The sequence below is a fragment of the Mesocricetus auratus genome, unplaced genomic scaffold, assembly GCF_017639785.1.
Source record: "Mesocricetus auratus isolate SY011 unplaced genomic scaffold, BCM_Maur_2.0 Super-Scaffold_100019, whole genome shotgun sequence".
NCBI classification, from domain to species: Eukaryota; Metazoa; Chordata; class Mammalia; order Rodentia; family Cricetidae; genus Mesocricetus; species Mesocricetus auratus.
In genome coordinates this window covers 37,043,800-37,064,390 of record NW_024429200.1, presented here as the reverse complement: position 1 = coordinate 37,064,390, position 20,591 = coordinate 37,043,800, and the positions used below count along the sequence as shown (strand labels likewise).

Sequence of the window (20,591 nt, the reverse complement as noted above, 5' to 3'; positions counted from 1 at the left end):
ACAAAATTTTGGGAAAAATAAAACCTTATTCATGAAAAATTCTTTGAGGGATGTGTAAAGATTTTTAAAATATGGTCTGGGACTGGAGAAATAGCTCAGTGGTTAAGAACACTTAGTGCTCTTGGGGAGGACATGGGTTTGTTTCCCATCATCCATATGGTAGCTCATAATCGTCAGACATCTGTAGGCACTGTACACATATAATGTACAAACACATAAAATTAAATAATTATTAAAATAAATAAGTAATGTGGTCTCCTATAAAGCTATAACTATACAAATTTATTTGATTATAAATAAACATAGCTACATAATAAAAAACTTGATATGACTAATTTATAATAGGAAAGCTCTGAGCAAAAAGTGGAAAACAGGGAGTCTGCTCAGGTAGAACACACTCTACTGACTGGGGATTCAGACTCTGTTGCCTGGCAAACCGAGATCCCTCCTGGGTCCAACCTCTATCCACCTGTTAACTCTGTAATCTAGGCAATATCAAAAGCACTTTTTTGGTGCCAGATTATTAATTTGCAAAGTGGGAATACAACAGTACCCATTGCCTAGGACTTCTGGGAGGATAGAGAGCTACAGATCCCTTAGCACTTATGTAGTTCCTGGTGAGAGTGGGCTGTGCAGAAAGGAAACTGATGGATAGTGTCACTTGTGTGCTCGATTACAGGTCCTCCCTGTCAATCTCCTCTAACCACAGGGAGAGTGAACTGAGCTCTGACATACATAATAGGTGCTCATTTCACTCAGCCCTCCAAAGCCACTGTGGAATAAGCACTGGTAGCATTTTCATAAAAATTGAATTGGCTTACTATACAGACCACCACTCAGGTGATTGTTGTATCTTGTTTTTAATGTGTGAACCCCTCTGTCTTCTAGCATAACCTCTCCAACATCTAATCCCAAGTCACTATGCACTCGTTTCCTGCATTTTACCTTTCCTCTGCCACCCTCACATCTACCCATTCACTATTTTCCATGTAAAATGCCTTAGTTTACAGACTTTTTCTGAGTATGGAAGCTCCCCTGGGTCCACCTACTTTGACTAAGCAATGAGCAAACCATGTGACATGTGCAGAAATGTGAGCAAATGGGTTGTTTACTGCTTGTAGGAGTCATTGTGAGGACAGATTTCAGTGGCCCTTTCCCATATTGAAAAAGAAACAATGTGTAAATGCACACAGGAGACTCTCCCTGCTGTTTGGAAGCAGTCCTGGCTGTTTTGGAGTGTTTTCTTAGAAGTAAGTGGTTCAATTTTTCTGTACTTTATGTCAGTGACTGTGTCAGCATGGCTGATTTGGAGGCTAATTACATGATTTCATAGCTATTCTGGGAAAACATGAATATACTGGAAATAGAGTGGGGAGGGGTATCACAGTGACTGAAAAAAAATGGAGACAAGCCAGATTGTTAATGATTTCCCCAGTGCTCAGCAAAATTGTCTCCCACGGTCTCTGTTGATACACAAGATGGAAGCCTTCCAAATTATGGTTACTTAAGAAGTGACCATGATCAGGGGAGTGCCACCCTACAGTCCCATTGCCAGTGAGTCTGGGAAACAGGGAGGTTCCCAAGAGAGATGCATGATACCCCAGAGAAGGGGAATGAAGCAAGATCTCATAAGCATATTGGGAGCATGGGGGGAGGGGAGAGGGAACTGGGAAAAATAGAAGAGGAGAGGAGAGGAAGATATGGGGGAGCAGTAAGGTTGAGCCGGGGGAAGAATGGAGGAGACCAGGATGAGAGATACCATAATAGAGGGAGTCATTATAGGTTTGAGGAGAGAGCTAACACTGGTGGGATTTCCAGAGATCCACAAGGATGACACCAACTGGCAAACTAAGCAATAGTGGAGAGACTACATTAATTTCCCCTCCCTGATATTGAGATTGACGACTACGTTATATGCCATCCTAGAACCTTCACCCAGTAACTGATGGAAGCAGAGGCAGATACCCACAGCTAAACACTGAACTGAACTCCTGGAACCCAGCGACAGAGAGGGAGGAATGATGAGTCAAGACCATGCTGGTGAAACCCACAGAGACACTGACCTGACAAGGGGGAGCTCTTGGACCCAAGAATAACGGCTGAGAGGCCAACAAGGGACTGATCCAGACCCCCCTAAATGTGATGTTAGTGAGAAGACCTCGACAATCTCTTTGGCTTTGGGTAGTAGATCAGTGTTTACTTGGGTGGACAAATGAACTTTGGGAGCCCACTCCATATGGAGGGAACCTCTCTCAGCCTGGACACATGGGAGACGGCCTAGGCCCTGCCCCAGATGAAGTGACAGACTCTGGAGATCCCCCATGGAGAGTGTCACCCTCCATGGGGAATGGTGTAAAGATTGGGTGGGAGGCTGGGGGAACAGGTAGAGGGACAAGGGAGGAGGTGTGGGAGAGGGAGTTGGAATTGACATGTGAGGCTAGCATGTTTCTAATTTAAATTAAAAAAAATATTGAGGAAAAAAAAAGAGTGACCATAATGTAAACTTCTTGTCCTTAAACAAGAATCTAAATTATATTTTTTAGTCTTTTTTGTGTGTTATGATTTTTTAATTTAAATTAGAAACATGCATGCTTCAAATGTCAATCCCGGCTCCCCCTTCTCCCTCCACCAGCCCCAGCCCCCACTAACCCACCCCCGGCCCAATCCCCACATCATTCCCCAGGGAGGGTGAGGCCCTCCTTGGGGGGGATCTCCAGAGTCTGTCATTTCATCCAGGGCATGACCTAGGCTCTTCCCCATGTGTCCAGGCTGAGAGAGCATCCCTCCATGTGGAATGGGCTCCCAAAGATCATTCATACACCATGGTAAACACTGATCTACTACCCGAGGCCCCAGAGATTTCTGAGGCCTCCTCACTGAGACTACATTCTTGGAGTCTGGATCAGTCCCCTGTTGGCCTCTTAGCCATCCGTCTGGGGTTCAAGAGCTCCCCTTTGTCCAGTCAGCTGTCTGTGTGGGTTTCACCAGCACAGTCTTGACCCCTTTGCTCACCACTCCTCCATCTCTGTCCCTGGGTTCCAGGGGGTCAGTTTGGTGTTTACCTGTGAGTATCTGTCTCTGATTCCATCAGTCTCTGGATGAAGGTTCTAGGATATCATATAAGGTAGTCATCAACCTGTTGAGTGCAGCCTTCCCACCGGCCTGGTTCCAGAGCCACATCAGTCCCAAATAAACACACAGGAGGCTATATTAATTATGAAGCTGTTGGCCATTTGCTTGTTTCTTACTGGCTAGCTCTGACTTAAGTATTTAACTCATAATTGTTAATCTAAGTATTTCTCTTACCGGAGAAAAGGGTCCTGACCTCTTATTCCTATGGCGGCTAAATCATGACTTCCCGTGTTTCCCTTTCCCAGAATACTCCTCAACTCCTAGTACTACTTATCTTGCTTCCCCATTGGCCAACAGTGCTTTATTCAACAACAAATAAGAGACAGATTTCAGAATGACATCTCCCATCATCTCCTCTTTTCTGTCTAAATAAAAAGAAAGGTTTTTAATTTAACATAGTCAAATTATATATAACAGAAGAATTATCAAGAACATAGTTACAATATTTGACCATTAACATTTAGTAAGATTTAAAGAAAGTATCATCTATCCTATCTTTGTGAGTCTAAAGTCTTATATGTAGCTTATCTTTTATCGTAACTAAAGAAAACTATGATTATAACTTCTGCCTTTAACTCCATCAAAGACCACAGAAGGATAATATATAAACACTAGGATTGACAGAGACATCTTGTTACCTGGACAGTCACCTAAAGTTCCTCTGTAACGTTGGGGCATCCATCTTCAGCCCATAGGCCACAATGTGTCTGGAAGACTTCTCAGTAAAGCAGGAAATTTCAAACTGTCCATCTGCATTGGCAGTCTGTCAGTCATTTTTCTGTGTCCTGTATAAAGTCTCATAGACTTTTCCATGAAGCAGAAACCCTGAAGGACTGTTTGAGTTTAGCAGTCACTTTCCTATAGATCCTGCATGTCCAGTTTATACAGCAATAGTCAAGCAGTCCAGGCAACGGCAGTTTCTTGCCCAAATGGCTAATCTGCCATGTTAAAAGCAAAATCCTTAACCAGTTTCTTCGATGCCCATCTTCCTCTCAGACGTAATTGATGCTGCCAGGAGCAGCCATTTCTCATTGTCAAGAAAAACCCTAAACCATTTTAAATGACATTGTTTGAAGGTCTTTGAAAGGTTTGAAGACTATATATCTCAAATATATCTCTGTATATCTAGAAAACCTAACTAACATAACTATAAGTTCTGACTCTTATAAGTGACTATCTATAGTCTGTATTTAATTATGCATTATATTTTAAAAGATCAGTATAAGCACAGTACTTAATCAAGAGGAGAAATATACATATCACAAAATTGACCTTGAATTTGTATCAATAAATGAAAAACCATACCAATACCAAGTATTTGTTTCCATACCATAATTCCACTTTTACCATTAAAAAGAATTTGGTTATAATCATTAACCAATTATAAGCAACCCCATTTAAATGAAAACAAAGATATATAAACAATATGAGAATTTGAACATCGCTCTTCAACCTTATCATCAGGTAGTGACAATTAATGTAGTTTCTCTGCTATTACTTAGTTTTCCAGTTGGTGTTATTCTTGTACATCTCTGGAAATCACACTAGTGTCAGCTCTCTCCTCAAAGCTATAATGACTCCTACTATTATGGTATCTCTCATCCTGGTCTCCTCTATTCTTATCCTGACTCAACCTTCCTGCTCCCCCATGTCTTCTTCTACCCACGTCTTATCCCCCCTCTCTTTTTCCTGATTCCCTCTCCTCTCCCCCCATGTTCCCAATCTGCTCAGAAGATCTTTCCACTTCTCTGGGGTATAATTCATATCTCTTGGGAACCTCCCTTTTTCCGAGACTCCCTGGCCCTGAGATTGTAGGCTGACACTCCCCTGATCCATATCTAAAATCCATATATGAGTGAGTACATACCATGTATGTCTTTTTGTGACTGGGTTACCTCACTCAGGATGGTTTCTTCTAGTGCCATCCATTTTCCTGCAAATTTCAAGATTCCATTGTTTTTTCTGCTGAGTAGTACTCCATTGTGTAAATGTACCACATTTTCTCTATCCACTCTTCAGTTGAGGGGCATCAAGGTTGCTTCCAGAATCTAACTATTACAAATAATGCTTCTATGAACATAGTGGAACAGACATCCTTGTTGTATGAATGTGCATCTTTTGGGTATATGCCTAAGAGTGGAATTGCTGGGTCTTGTGGTATACTTATTCCCATTTTCCTGAGGAATCTCCATATTGATTTCCAAAGTGGCTGTACAAGTTTGCACTCCCACCAGCAATGGACAAGTGTTCCCCTTTCACCACATCCTCTCCAGCATAAGCCGTCATTGGTGTTTTTGATTTTAGACATTCTGACAGGCGTAAGATGATATCTCAGGGTTGTTTTGATTTGCATTTCCCTGATGGCTACAGATGTTGAGCACTTTCTTAAGTGTCTCTCAGCCATTTTAGATTCCTCTATTAAGAATTCTCTATTTAGTTGTGTCCCCCACTTTTTAATTTGGTCCTTTGGTGTTTTGGAGAATAGCTTCTTGAGTTCTTTGTATATTCTGGAGATCAGCCCTCTGTCAGATGTAGGGTTAGTGAATATCTTTTCCCAATATGTGGGTTGCCTTTTTGTCTTGCTGACTGTGTCCTTTGCCTTACAGAAACTACTCAGTTTCAGGAGATCCCATGTATTAATTGTCTATCTCAGTGTTTGTGCTACTGGGGTTATGTTCAGGAAGCTGACTCCTGTACCAATTCGTTCAGGGGTACCTCCCACTTTCTCTTCTAACAGGTTCAGTGTGGCTGGATTTATGTTGAGGTCTTTGGTCCATTTGGACTTAAGTTTTGTGCAAGGTGATAGATATGGATCTATCTGCAGTCTTCTACATGCCAATAACCAGTTATTCCAGTACCATTTGTTGAAGATGCTTCCTTTTTTCCATTGTATAATTTTAGCTTCTTTGTGGAAAATCAGCTGTTCATAGGTTTGTGGATTAATCTCAGAGTGTTCAGTTTGATTCCATTAATCTACCTGTCTATTTTTATGACAATGCCAAGCTGTTTTCAGGATTACAGCTCTACAATAGAGCTTGAAGTCAGGGATGGTGATGCCTCCTGTCGTTGCTTTGTTGAGCTGCGTTGTCTTGGCTATCCTGGGTCTTTTTGCCATATAAAGTTGAGAATTGTTCTTTCAAGGCCTGTGAAGAATTGTGCTGGGCTTTTGATGGGGATTGCATTGAGTCTGTAGATTACTTTTGGCAGGATTGCCAATTTTACTACCTTGATCCTACAATCCAAGAGCATGGGAGATTTTTTCCATTTCTGGTGTTTTCTTTAATTTCTTTCTTTAAAGACTCAATGTTCTTGTGATATACGCCTTTCACTTGTTTGGTTAGCATTACCCCAAGGTATTTTATCTTGTGTGTGGCAATTGTAAAGGGTGATGTTTCTCTGATTTCTTTCTCAGCCCTCTTACTGTCTGTATATAGTAGGGCTACTGATTTTCTTGAGTTGATCTTGGATCCTGCAACTTTGCTTAAGGTGTTAATCAGCTGTAAGAGTTCCCTAGTAGAGTTCTTTGGGTCACTTATGTAAACTATCATATCATCTACCAATAGTGAAAGTTTTACCTCTTCCTTTCCAATTTGTATCCCCTTGATTTCTTTTTGTTGTCATATTGCTCTAGCTAGAACTTCGAGTACAATATTCAAGACGTATGGAGAGAGGGGACAGACAGTCTTGTCTTGTTCCTCATTTTAGCGGAATCACCTTGAGTTTCTGTCCATTTAGTTTGATGTTGGCTGTTGGTTTGCTGTATATAGCTTTTATCATGTTTAGGTATGTTCCTGTTATCCCAGATCTCTCCAAGATCTTTATCAAGAAGGGGTGTTGGATTTTGTCAAAGGCTTTTTCAGCATCTAGTGAGATGATCATGTGATTTTTGTTTCTCAGCTTGTTTATATGGTGTATTACATTGATAGATTTTAGTATATTGAACCAACGGTGCATGCCTGGAATGAAACCTGCTTGATCATGGTGGATGAGTTTTCTGATGTGTTCTTGGAGCTGATTTGCCAGTATTTTATTGAGTATTTTTGCATCAATTTTCATGAGGGATATTTGTCTGAAGTTCTCTTTCTTAGTTGTGTCTTTGTGTGGCTTGGGGTATCAATATTATTGAAACCTCGTAGAAAGAGTTTGTTTGGCAAAGACCCTTCTGCTTCTATTGCATGGAATACTTTGAGGAGATATAAACTGTTTGAATTTCTGGTAAAATTCTGCACTGAAGCCATCTGGCCCTGGGCTTTTTTCGGTTGAGAGATTTTGATGACTGCTTCTATTTCTTAGGTGTTATTGATCTATTTAAATGGCCTTTCTGTTCTTGATTTAATTTTGGCAGGTGATATCTATCCAGGAAGTCATCCATTTCCTTTAAATATTCGAATTTTGTGGAGTACAGATTTTCAAAGTATGACGTGATGATTCTCTGGATTTCCTCAGTGTCCATTGTTATGTCCCCCTTTTCATTTCTGATTTTGATCATTTGCATGTTCACATTCTGCGGTTTGGTGAGTTTGGATAAAGGTTTGTCTATCTTGTTGATTTTCTCAAAGAACCAACTGTTTGTTACATTGATTCTTTGTATTGTTTTCCTAGTTTCTGCTTTATTGATTTCAGCCCTCAATTTGATTATTTCCTGGCATCTACTCCTCCTGGGGGAGTTTACTTCTTTGTGTTCTAGAGCTTTCAGCTGTGCTGTTAATTCTCTAATGTAACTATTCTCCAGTTTCTTCATGTGGGCACTTAGTGATATGAACTTTCCTCTTAGCACTGCTTTCAAAGTGTCCCATAAATTTGTATATGTTGTGTCTTCATTCTCATTGAATTCTAGGAAGTCTTTAATTTCTTTTTTATTTCTTCTTTGACCTAGGAGTGGTGCAATAGCGCATTATTCAATTTCCATGACTTTGTAGGGTTCCTGCAATTTGTGTTGTTGTTGAACTCTAACTTTAAAGCATGGTGGTCTGATAAGATACATGGAATTATTCCAATTTTATGTACCCGTTGAAGTTTGCTATGTTGCCAAGTATGTGGCCAATTTTTGAGAAGCTTCCATGTGGCAATGAGAAGAAGGTGTATTCTTTTGTCATAACTTCTATTAGTTCCTTTGTTTCTTTAAGTTTCTGTCTTGTAGTCCTGTCTAGTTGTGACAGTGGGGTGTTAAAGTCTCCCACTATAAGCATGTGAGGTCTTATGTGTGTTTTGAGTTTTAGTAATGTTTCTTTTAGGAACGTGGATGCCTTTGTATTTGCAGCATATATGTTCAGAATCGAGATTCATCTTGGTGGATTTTCCTGTGATGAATATGAAATGACCTGCTTCATCTCTTTTGACTGATTTCAGTTTAAAGTCTAGTTTGTTAGATATTAGGATTGTTACCCCTGCTTGTTTCTTGGGACCATTTGATTGAAAAATCTTTTCCCAACCCTTAACTCTGAGGTAATATCTGTCTTTGAGGCTGAGGTATGTTTCTTGTATGCAGCAGAAGGATGGGTTCTGTCTTCAAATCATTCTGTCAGCCTGTGCCTTTTTATTGGTGAGTAAGACCATTGCTATTGAGGGATATTAATGACCTTTGGTTGCTCATTCTCATTTGTTTTGGAATGGATGTTCTTGGTAGAATTGTATGTGGATTTCCACCCCTTTTCTCTTTTAGGTGTTGGTAAAGTGGGATTATCTATTTCCTATGGTTTTTTTGGTTGTAGTTAACTTCCTTGGACTGGTATTTTCCTTCCAGAACTTTCTGTAGGACTGGGTTAGTGGATATGTATCGTTTAAATCTGGTTTTGTCATGGAATATCTTGTTCTCCATCTATAGTGGTTGAAAGCTTTGCTTGGTATAGTAGTCTGAGCTGGCATCCGTAGTCTCTTAGTGTTGATAGAATATCTTTCCAGGACCTTCTGGCTTTCAGAGTTACCATACAGAAGTCAGGTGTAATTCTTATAGGTTTGCCTTTATATGTTATTTGACCTTTTTCCTTAGCTGCTCTAAGTATTCTTTCTTTATTCTGTATGCTTGGAGTCTTGATTATTATGTGGCGAGTGGACTTTTTTTGTGGTCCATTCTACTTAGTGTTCTGTAAGATTCTTGTACCTTCATTGGCATGCCTTTCTTTACATTGGGAAATTTTTCTTCTATGATTTTCTGTCCCTTTGAGTTGGGTTTCTTTACCCTCTTCTATACCTATTATTCTTAGGTTTGGTCTTTTCAGTGTCCCATATTTCCTGGATATTTTGTGTTAGGGATTTGTTGGACTTAAGATTTTCTTTGACTGATGAATCTATTTCTCCTAGCGTGTCTTCAACATCTGAGATTCTGTCTTCCATCTCTTGTATTCTGTTGGTTATGCTTGTATCTGTAGTACCCGACCATTTCCCCAGTTTTTCTATTTCCAGCATTCCTTCAGACTGTGTTGTTTTTATTGTCTCCATGTCAGCTTCCAACCCTTGCACTCTTTGAATTGTTTCTTGTAATTTTTTCTTTGTCTTTTCCTCTCTTTCTTGCATTTGTTGAATTTCTTGGTTTGTCTTTTCTTCCCTTTCTTGCATTTGTTGGATTTTAAGTTTGTGTTTTCTTCTATTTCTTGCATTTTATGGTTAGTTTTTTCTTCCATTTCTTTAAGGGATTTTCTCACATCCTCTTTGAGGGCCTCTATCATTTTCATGAAGGTGTTTTTAAGGTCATTCTCTTCTGCTTCATCCACATTGAGGTGTTCAGGTCTTACTGGTGTAGAATCTCTAGACTCTGGTTGTGTCATATTTGTTTTTCTGTTGCTGAGTGTGTTCTTATATTGCCTCTTCCCCATCACTTCTTCTAGTGGGTATAGAAAGTGTCTCTTTCTCACCTGGTATGTAGGCAAATCCAATATTCTCTGGCCTCTGCTCTCTGTCCTCTGCTCTCTGCCCTGAGTGTGGGCAGAAGTAGATCAGCTATCTCTCAGGCTCCTGGTTGCTTGGTGGTCTCTCCAGGGGGAGTCGACCTGGCTGCAGTATCTAAGCCAGGGAATCTGAGAGAGGGTGAGTGGGAGGAAATCAGGTCTAAGATCCTAAATTCTATTTTAAAAACAAATATGATTCAACAAACATGATAATAATCAGATTTCACATTAGACTCTATGTAGCTGGCCTGTAGAGGTCCTCTCACAAGAATAAATTAGATGGACAATAAGCTCAGGAAGGTCTTCAAAATCAAAAGAAACGGTACTAACAGTAGATCTGCTCATGGACATTAGAGAACACAAGTCAATCATTTTAAGTGACTCTTTCCTATACCAACAGTAACACACAGATGACATTATTATAACTATATTACAGTCACCTTCTAAGATAATTTCATTATTGAGTCTATTAATAATCATTCAAATAAGAAAGACATCAAATCAATTTGGATTTAATAATGAAGATCTCTATGTTTAATAATAAAAATGTCTACATTACCAATCCCTGCATCTATTCACTCTGCCTTGCACAAAACAGGCTTTATTCTCAAATCTGTATAAGAGCCTTCCCCACTGGTAGCAGTAATATGAATACCATAAAACCAAATTTATGCTATGTCTCAACACCCAGAAGAAAAAAGATGTGTCTTCTGACATTTTCTCTACATTGCACTTTTTGTTACCTTTCTTTGAGCTCAGTAGGGGCCATTTTAAATATTATTATTCTGGTCTGGTTATGCACCACTGTATGAAGTAATTATGGTCATAAAGATGGTATTTAACCCAAGGTAGACTGTATGTTCTGCAAAAGACATGTGATGGATGAGCTCAGTGATGTGCACAGTGACACTTCAAGCCTTTAATGCCATCCTCCCCAAGAGGGTATCTCCTCTTTGGAGCACTTTCAGAACATGCTTTCAGATGTCCTTTATCAAGACCAAGACAGCCATACACATTAGTAGAAGTACTCTTTAGCTCAATTTCTACTTCCCGGGGAGCTTTCCTTCCTTTTGTGTGCAGAAAATTCACCTCACAGACTAAGCAGTAACTGGAAGAAACTTTTGATCAGAATGACACTTTCAATATGAAGGAACTTTAAAGGGCGGCTTTCTTTTGGCAATCTTTTCTTTTGTTTAATTTCCTGTGTGATGTCATAATATCCTCATTTTCTGATACTTTCATCCTATAGTGGGAGCAGGAAGATTGTGAAAGTATCTAGCTATCAGCATACTGGATTAACCTGTTACAGACAAGAGATGTGAAAGAACAGGGTTTACACTACAGCGTGGGTCTCAAGAGAAATGCAGTGTTCTATCCTTTCTGGCTCTGACACACTTGCCTCGTAGCCTTCAAAGCTCACCCATGTGGTGTGCAGAACACCCCATTGCACCTTCCTAATGCAGTTCCCCAAGACTGACATATAAACTAAAATACATATACAATGATTTACAAATGAAAGTTTGTATTGCCTTGATTCCCATAGCCTACCCCTTCTCTACCTGTAGGAAGGGTGGGAAGGAATATGGAAAGATTTCACTGTTCTTACAGCATTCAGACTTGATGATAAATTGTATTTGTGAAACTACTCAGGCCGTGGAGTCACCAAATGAATCATTATTTTTAGGTATGTCTATGAGAGTGGCTTTGTAAGAAATTGACATTTCAGCAAGACGACACTGTAAACTAAAGCTCCCTCTCAGTGTGAACAGGCACCATTCATTTGGCTTGTTCGAAAGAACTGGAATTTTCACCATCTGCCCTGGTTTTCAGACCTTCCAACACAGACGGAATTGTACTACCAGTTTTCTTTCTTGAAAATAGTAGACAGTGGGACCTCTCAGCTCCCGTCACCTCAAAAGTCAATTATTCACACTCAATAAACAGGCAAACACTCAGTGAGCCTGCTTCTCTGGAAAGCGTTAATGCTGCACTCAAAGTGACACAATGAAGTCAGGAAGAAAGGGACCATGAGTCACAAAAGTGGCATTCCACGCTGAACCAGCTTATCACAGGTTTGTTTTAATTGAGTTAAAATTTGCATTCTGTGTGGTGAATTTTTCAAATTTTACATGAGTATACATTATATAATCAATGTCTCAATTAATTTTTAAAATATTTCCATACTGAAAATAACATTACTATCTCCTTTCACCCTATTCCAGTCCTCAGACAGCCACTGTTATGATCTGTTACCAGCTCAAATTTGTCTACTCCAGCATCATATAAATGGATTCATAGAGTCTTCTTGTCAGAGTCAATCCTCCCAACAAATTGATTTTGGCATGTATTTGTATGGTGGTGTACATCATGTTTTGTACATTTATTTTAGGAACAGGGTTTGGTCACCCACGAATGCAGATATGATGACAGTTGTCTCTTCCTGCCACCCTGCATCTCATTTTTTGAGACAGAGTCTCTCAATAAACACACCACCTACCAATAGGTTAGATGGGCTGGCCAGTGAACCCCCCAGGATCCACCTTTCTCCTCCCTCCCAGAGGTACAGTTTCAGATGTGTGTAGCCACGCCCAGATTTATGTGGGTGGTCAGAGTCAGGGCCTCAGCAATGCATAGCTAACACTTTATCCACAGGGCTGTCTCTTCAGCACTCAGCTTTTCCTTGTAATACTAATCAGTATTCCATTGTTCCATTGTATGAGGACATCACAATATTCATGCATTCTCCTGCGAAAGACAGTGGTGATGCCAGCCCTGAGCTTCTGCAAATCAAGCTGCATAATTATTCTCACACAAATATCTGTTTAAGTTTCTGTTCACTCAGAGGATCTGAAAATGACAACACTCTGATCATATCTCATGCATGGTTCTTTACTTTTTTAATTTTGAGATTGTAATATAATTACATTTCTTACTTCCCTTTCCTTCATTCAAACCTTTCCTGCTCTCCTTCAAATTCATGACCTCTTTTTCTAATTGCTACTGCATGCATAGATCTATATGTGTAATACATATATATATATATTTCTAAATATAACCTGTTCAGTCCATATATATTTATAAATATAACATTTGGTCCACATAATATTACCTACATGTCTGTTTTCAGGGCTGCCATTTGCCTCTGGACAAGCAGCTGGTATGCTCTTCCCTTGGAAAGACCACCTCTTCCACTCCGAGTTGCTTACCTATCATTCTCTGTGTGTGTGGTCCCTATGCCTCTTGGCATATCCATCAGTGCTGTTCTTTTTTAACTCACATTTTGGTAGCCATACTGGTGAGACAGCATGCCACAATAACCCTAATAGTGACAACACAGAGTTTGCCAGTGACCAACAACTCTCTAATTGAACTTAAGACTTGGTCAACAAGAGGGAAATCATGGCTAGTACTGGAAACCTAACTAACTGCTCCATGCTAGGGAAGTTACTGTTATTGTTATTGGAAGAGAATCTACAATCGCTAATTTACTAAACCTGAATATCCTTAACAATAATCTATGATCATTTGTCCTTCTACTCACAGATAAGTGTATTCTTTATCCTTCACCAAGGAAACTTTTCTATGAAACAGACTAAGACTACTACAGAAAAACTGCAATCAATCAAATGTGGTGTTGTGCCCAGTTCCAACAAAACACTCCCACAGGTAAGCATCAAGGAAGATTGTAGAAGAGGGATGGAACGATTGTAACAGCAAAAAGTTCTTCGGTCATGGTGGGAAATGCTGAGAAATGGGGGACAGCAAGTGAGGGAGATGCTCTTTCTTTCCAGCTTAACTCTGATTTTCATAACATGTTCCCCACATTCCACTTTCTATTAGTATCTCCAAATGAAACCCCTCGAGTGGATGACGAACATCAAAATGTAGAGATTGTAGAAAACTACAGAAGAAAGGACCATTGTATTTCTTTCCTAAAGAGACAATGACTTTAGCCCAGCTGTTGTTCTATGCATTTTATATACTAGTAAAGGATGGGAGGAACTGGGAGGATTGGAGGGAAAGGAATCTGTGTTCAAACTATATTGTATGAGAAAACAATCTATGTGAACAGTCTACAAATCCTTGTCTTATCCTTCTACTATTTTGTTCACAGCTCATCCAAGTGCTGATAGTTCTAACAGACAGCATATGCTCTTCATTCTCCACTCAATTATTTGAGCAATTATTAGTCACTGATTTGTCATGTGTGAGAAGACATTTTTATTCATGTGTTTAGCTATCAAATCTCTCTTAGGTAGTGCAACTTCTTACAAGTATCCTTTGGGTTCATGGTACTGAGTTTTGACCTTCTCTTCCTCTTCCAGCCCACACACACTGAAAAATCATCACGGCCAAGAGCAGCCTAAGTAGATGTGGTAACTAAGTGTAATATGGGTCCTGGATAGTATTCTAGGGTTGGAAGGGTCATTATGTAAAAAAAAAATTTAAAACCCTAAACACAAGTACTTGTGTTATTAATTCTGTCAGCAATGAGTAACTATAACAAGCATACCTTATTTTTAGATGTTAGAATAAGTCATACCATACATACCATTTTCTAAGATGTTCAAAGTAAGTGATATCATATATGGGAACTGTGCTACCTTCTTCAGTTTTCTAAAATTGCAAACTCTTCACGTGTATGCCTGTTCCTGTGTGTGTGTGTGTCTGTGTGTGTGTCTGTGTGTGTGTGTGTGTGTGTGTGTGTGTAAGCGTTAGATGCATGTGAGTGTGAAGGTATTTGTTCCCATAGAGGAGCATGTGGAGGCCAGAGCAGACTGACGGATGTCACACTCTACTGCTTTCTCCACCTTATTGCCTTGCTCCAGAGTCCCTCCCTGGATCAGAAGATCACCTTTTCGGATAGGCTGACCAGTGAGACCTCTGTGCAAGAACAGTCATGCTGGGCTTTTTACCCGGGTGCTGTGGCTCGAAACTCAGGTCCACATTCAGAGCAAGTGCTCTCATCCACTGAGTCAACCCCTAAAATCTCAAACTGTTCTGACAAATTAAGTCTACTCATGAAAAAGAACAATGCTGGGGTAGTATCTGTGGTTCATCTCCAAGCCCATGTTCTGCTTTCTTCACTGAATACCAATTAAAAGTCCACATTTCTGGATATCTAAAAAACTTGAAGTCTAGCTTTCTGACCCTTTCCGGGCAGCCAAGATGTCGAAGCGAGGATGTGGTGGGTCCTCTGGAGAGAAATTCCGGATTTCCCTGGGTCTTCTGGTAGGAGCTGTGATCAACTGTGCTGACAATACAGGTGCCAAAACTTTGTATTTCATCTCTGTGAAGTACATCAAGGGACGGCTGAACAGACTTCCTGCGCTGGCGTGGGTGACATGGTGATGGCCATGGTTAAGAAAGGAAAACCAGAAGTAAGGAAAAAGGTCCATCCAGCGGTGGTAATTCGACAACGAAAGTTGTATCGAAGAAAAGATGGGGTGTTTCTTTATTTTGAAGACAATGCAGGGGTCATAGTAAACAATAAAGGTGAAATGAAAGGTTCTGCTATCACAGGTCCAGTTGCAAAGGAATGTGCAGACTTGTGGCCCAGGATTGCATCCAATGCAGGAAGCACTGCATGATTCTCCAGTGTATTTGTAAAATATATTCATTAAAAAGTCGAAAAAAAAAACCTTGAAGTCTAAAAAATATTGTCCCTTGGTGATTTTCAAGTTTCCCTATAGAATAGTGATGGCTTTCTTCCAGTTCTTGTATATGAAATTGACCCTTTTCTGCTGCTCTTGAAACATCGCTGGTCTACAGATGAGGCCATACCCTAGAGTGACAGTATGGGGAGCATTGAAGCATACCAATCACCAGCCTTTCAAGTAGACATGTGAATTTAGCCATCCAATCCCAGTTTATCTTTCATGTGACTCATAATAATGATTTGTGGGGACTAGATGTTAGGATGTTTTGTTGTACAATAAATCATCAAATTTAACCAATATTTATCCCACCAATTTCTGTCTTTGTTATCCACAATTTCCCAGTGTTCTACCAAAACTGAATGGACTTTTTATTCTTTTTGAAAATATTTAGTATTCATACATTCGTGTGTTTTGATCAGATACACCTCTTTTAATTCTGCCTCTATCCCCCCTCCATTTTTCCCTGCAACTTCATGTTCTCCCTTTTTAATATTCATGCATCAATGTAGTGCTGCTGCCTGTTTGTGCATGGGTATGCACTCACCAACTTGAGTACGAGAAGCTTTCAGGGCCTGCTTCCTTGACGAAAGCTGATTCTGTTTCCCCAAACATTTGAAAGCAGCCTTGGTAATTTTCTGTACATTGTCTCAGTCAATAACTCCTCAGAAAGTGGTAGACTTTATGATCCCATTCTCCTTTATTCCTTGAAAATACCTTGAACTTCCTAGATATACACTCATCAAATTTCTTTTTTTCTGAAGTGCCCTTTATACCCAAATTTCCTTAAAGAACATATGATTCATCTTCCCTGCTTACAGAAAGTTGCACATAAATATAAAAAGGAAGAGAAAGGTTGGTTTCCTTGATTTCCTCTTGGAATGAAAGTCCCTTTGGTGGAAGGGCATGTCTAAACAAGGTTTCTCTGTAGCCCTAAGTGTCCTGGAACTAGCTCTGTAAACCAGGCTGGCCAACTGCTGGGATTAAAGGCATGTGCCATCACCACCCGGCTCAAGAAAATCCTATTTTTAAGAGATGTGTTGATGTTAAGAGAGATCATCAGAAAGTCAGCGCACTGACTGGGATATAAACTCAGTCACAGACACTCAAAATACAAAAATAGAAGCAAAGAAATTTACTTCTGTCTCACAAAACAGTCAAGATATAATCATTCAGGAATGGTCTGAGTATCTCAGAGATCTAGCCCTTTTTCCATATTCCTGCTGCCATAGATATAAAGTACTTTTATAGATATAAAGCACAAGATGGTTTATTATAGCCATATCCACATCATAGTCAGAAAGACAAGGGAAAGGTGAACAGAAGAGCAGGCATGTGTCTTTAGGACAAAATCATGTTATGTCCTTCAGTTTTGCTTAAATCACATTGGTCAGACTACTGTGCTTGGATTCACAGGGGGCTACAGAATATAATCAGTATCTGGCACTCAAATATTCTCTGACTGTGGAAGGGAGTGAAGGGAGTGAACTATGGTGATCAATGGAGTCACTACTCTACATAGTATGACAGACAGTCTGCTAGCATGTTATGTACACGGCGAAAAGATGAGCTGGCCTTGTTCCTGAGAGGCAGAAGAGAGAGCAGAACCATCAAGAAAGAAACAAGACAAATAATAAGAGGTCATGGTGTCTCTCTGTGTTTGTGTCTGTGTCTGTGTCTGTGTCTGTATCTGTCTCTCTGTCTCTCTCTGTCTCTCTCTCTGTCTGTGTCTCTGTGTCTCTGTGTCTCTGTCTCTGTCTCTGTCTCTCTGTCTGTCTCTCTCTCTCTCTCTCTCTCTCTCTCTCTCTCTCTCTCTCTCTCTCTCTCTCTCTCTCTCTCTCTCTCTCTCTCGTTTCCCCACACAACATTTGTATTGATTCTCTGGGAGTTTCCCATCATGCACCCTGATCACAATCCCTTCCCATCCTTTCATGTCTCCTTTCCCATTGCTCCCTCACCCAAGAGAAGTAAAAGGTTTAAAAAATTCTCTATATACTCACTGGAGCACGGCATGGTCAAATTCTCAGTGGCCTGCTCCTTGAAATAAAACTGACACTTCTCCCACGCCCCTTCCCCTCCCACGCCTCTTCTCCTCCCACGCCTCTGCCAGAAGCCTTTGATTGTAGAGGGCTACCCTTCAGCATCTCCATCACACTTTTTAAGGGGTTTCTTCACTGGCTTCCTGTCTAAGCTGCTACTTTTTGGGGGAGGGGGTAGGCTGGAGGGTGTGGCTGTTGCAGGGGTCTTCTATGTCTCTCCTCCTCAACTGCGCACCTGCAGTCATTGATATCGTGGCAAAAGTAGTCTCTTTGCAGTTATCAGGACCTCCACATGGTTTCTGGGGACAGCACAGACCATGAACATATCCTCTTGCAGGACCGTGGACCCAGACAAGGCAGGTTCTCCAATGCTGCCCAGACCACTGGCATCAACGTGGCCTCAGGTGGCAGTCCTGGCCACTCACTTCAGTATGGTCCCCAGTGGCAGTACACCCTATAGACATCATGGCTTCAGGCTCCACCACAGACCACATACATATGCATGGCCCCTGTTGACAACCAGGACTATGGACATCAACACAGACCCCAGCTGAAACAAGACCTCAGACCCAAACGAGGTCCTCAGTAGTAATGAGGACTCAAACTTCGCCATGGTCAGCCGGGCCCACAGGTCTCAAAATGACCCCAGGCTGCAGGACAGATCAGGGTCATCTGCTTCCCCCTTTTGATTGGAGTATATAAGAAGAGCTCTGAGTAATAAACTTAGGGCAGACCCTAGTATTCACTAAGTGCCCTTCCCGTCTCTATCTCTCCTCTCTTGCCTATTTCTTCCCTCAGTTCATACTCTTCTCAGGTACAAACTGGACAGGTCTGCTGGACCTGACAGATGCCTCCATAATGTGGGTTACTACAATATCTATATATTATTTGTCATTAGCCCTACTTACTTAGATACAATAAGTGTAACAAAAGTATCATGCTTTGAAGTTTAATCTAACATGGTTATATTTAGTACAACATAGGCATTCATAAATTATTATATAAATATTAAAAACAAGGTTAAGGGTTGCTAATATTGCTTAGTTGGCAAAGTGCTTGCTCATAACTATGAAGACATGAATTTTATTGTCTCTATTGTGTTAAAAAAACACAGGGAGTGAAGGCAAGAAATCTATAATCCTTATGTGAAGAAGACAGAAACAGGAGGAGCTTTAGGCTCATTGATAAGTCAGTCTAGTAAAATTGGTGAGTTCAGGTTCAGTGAAGGAGTCTGTCTCAAAACAAAGTAGAGAATGATTGAGGAACACACTTGACCTCTGACCTTCATATGCACCCGCCTGCACCACACTTCACATGTGCTCATGCACGTGTGCACATCAAACACAACAGTTCTCTCATCCTATAAATGATGTTCTGTGAAAAGACAAGGGATATCTAACACCTCAGAGCACTTGACACTCACCAGACACCATTCATAATGCATTGACTAAGCAAGAGCAATGGACATTGGCTAACTTTCCTAATATCTGCTGTTAGGCTTAATGTTGGGATAGCAAGCAATATAACTCATATATTGCCATCACCTCTCATTGTTAATCATGAGAAAGCTCATGGACATTTGTTCGTCATGTAATAGTAAACTGTCATCTTAACCACAAGGTTTTGCATGGTGTGAGCTAGATATGCCACAATGTGAGCTGTTTCCCTAGTATACAGATTCTGTGAAGGCAGAAATTTCTCTCTCTTGATTGCAACCTTACTCTCTGTGTCTAAAATAGTGCTCGCCACAAAGTAGGCTCTCTGAAGGTATTGTTTTCTTCTCTTCTGTTGCATATTCAGTGAAGGAAACTGAATATACACTGTTAGAAAGAAATAAGCATTAATCTACAGCACATCTTTAAATGTTAGAAAGCTTGCCATAACTGCATTCAAAGCATAATCCCTACTCTTGGGGTTGTACTATTGAGTTTGGATCTGAGTTCTGGTCTGTGATCTGCTATATCCTACCATTAGCATTTCAAGGCCCCAAATTTCCATCTACTGGTAAAGCTACCACTCTGAAAAGAAAATCTTGCTGAACGACAGAGACACCTGCTGGTTAAATGATATGCTTTAAAGTGTACATCTACATTAACAAGAATTGAGCGGCAGACGTAGAGTAACATTTAAATCCCCATTACTTAAGTTCAGGTATATTTACATTTTCGTGAATAATGCAAGTACACACTGACTACGAAGAGGCGTAACTACAGACAGATATTCTGGGATTCAAATCATATTCTAGATAGTCTCTATAATAATTATTCAGGTTCAGATTAAGGGTGTAGAGGTGTTACTGTGATAATAGATTTACATTTTTAAATATCAATATCATGACTTTTTTGTTTTGTCATATTTCTTTTTTTTTAAGATTTTATTTATTATGTATACAGTATTCTGTCTGCACACATGCTTTCAGGCCAGAAGAGGGTGCCAGATCTCAGTATAGATGGTTGTGAGCCACCATGTGGTTGCTGGGAATTGAACTCAGGTCCTCTGGAAGAGCAGCCAGAGCTCTTAACCTCTGAGCCATCTTTCCAGCCCCTTGTCATGTTTCTTTAGTCAAAACTCCCAATCCAAGGCAGTTGGTAAAAACTAGAATTTGTCTTCCCAGCAGCAGGTGTAGAAAATACCAATCTTCCCTCACATTTCTGTCTTCACTTTCTTTATCTACTTTATCTGATAGTAAAGAATAAGACCCCTATCAGAAAGATCCCGCTCCTGGAACATAAGAAAATACCACACGAAGAAACAAAAAGGATCTAAGCCTACAAGCATTGCTAGGTTTTTCTCAATGTTTTAGCACTAGATCATATCTTATCTTGTCAACTTGATGTCCATGCTTCGACCACATATTTGCAGCATAACCTCCATAAGCC

At 40.3% G+C, this 20,591-nt stretch overlaps 1 pseudogene; it reads left to right on the top strand.

Annotated features, from left to right (window-relative positions):
• Positions 1-15,081: 15,081 nt before the first annotated feature.
• LOC101843527 lies at positions 15,082-15,646 on the top strand (annotated as a pseudogene).
• The last annotated feature ends 4,945 nt before the right edge of the window (positions 15,647-20,591 follow it).